Below are 626 nucleotides of genomic sequence, written 5' to 3'. Positions count from 1 at the left end.
CTCAAAGATGAGCACAATGGTGGAGCCCAAGTTGAACTCGCCCAGGTGCTCTCCCTTACAGGGCATGGGGACACCCTTATTTTTGCCATGTGTTACAAAGCTCCTTACTGTACCTTGGGCTGTTTGTATTTAGGTCCTGGTCAAAGTAGATGTGGATAGACCCCAAGTTGGTGGCTCCCACTGCTATCAGTGAGAAAAAGCCATGTTTCCTGTCCTCTATCAGGACCACCAGCTCATTGTTGCAGAAGACCTCTTTATCCAACTGCTATGGCAGAGTTCACTGACATCAAGGAACCTGGGAAGTGGCAGCGGGTAGGAAACAGTCCGGTCGGTAGGGGAGTGGAAGCAGTGGTAATCTCCAGGGACCAGGTAGATAAGACAGTGGTAGAGTTTGTTCCCTTCCCAGATGACCGGTTGTTTCCTGGAGTCACGAGAGGAGGCTGCCGAGAAGGGAAAGTCTTCTGTGCTGGTGTGAGGGCTCAAGGAACGACCCCAGGGAATAGGTTACCCACTTTAGTACTCCACCTCCCAGTTCACCTGCCCAAAGTTGAGGACCTTCCCATTTGATGGGCTGATCACACCGTGCAAGCCACAGACAGGTCGTGCCTGAGGCTTCAGCTTATGCC

General features: G+C 52.2%; 1 pseudogene; it reads right to left on the bottom strand.

The window, feature by feature from the left end:
- Window positions 1-6: 6 nt before the first annotated feature.
- On the bottom strand, window positions 7-621 carry LOC103728213 (annotated as a pseudogene).
- Between the last annotated feature and the right edge of the window lie 5 nt (window positions 622-626).

Source organism: Nannospalax galili, unplaced genomic scaffold (assembly GCF_000622305.1).
Source record: "Nannospalax galili isolate Female #2095 unplaced genomic scaffold, S.galili_v1.0 C47845001, whole genome shotgun sequence".
NCBI classification, from domain to species: Eukaryota; Metazoa; Chordata; class Mammalia; order Rodentia; family Spalacidae; genus Nannospalax; species Nannospalax galili.
Note: the sequence above shows the minus strand (reverse complement) of the source record. Positions and strands in the feature narration are given on the sequence as shown.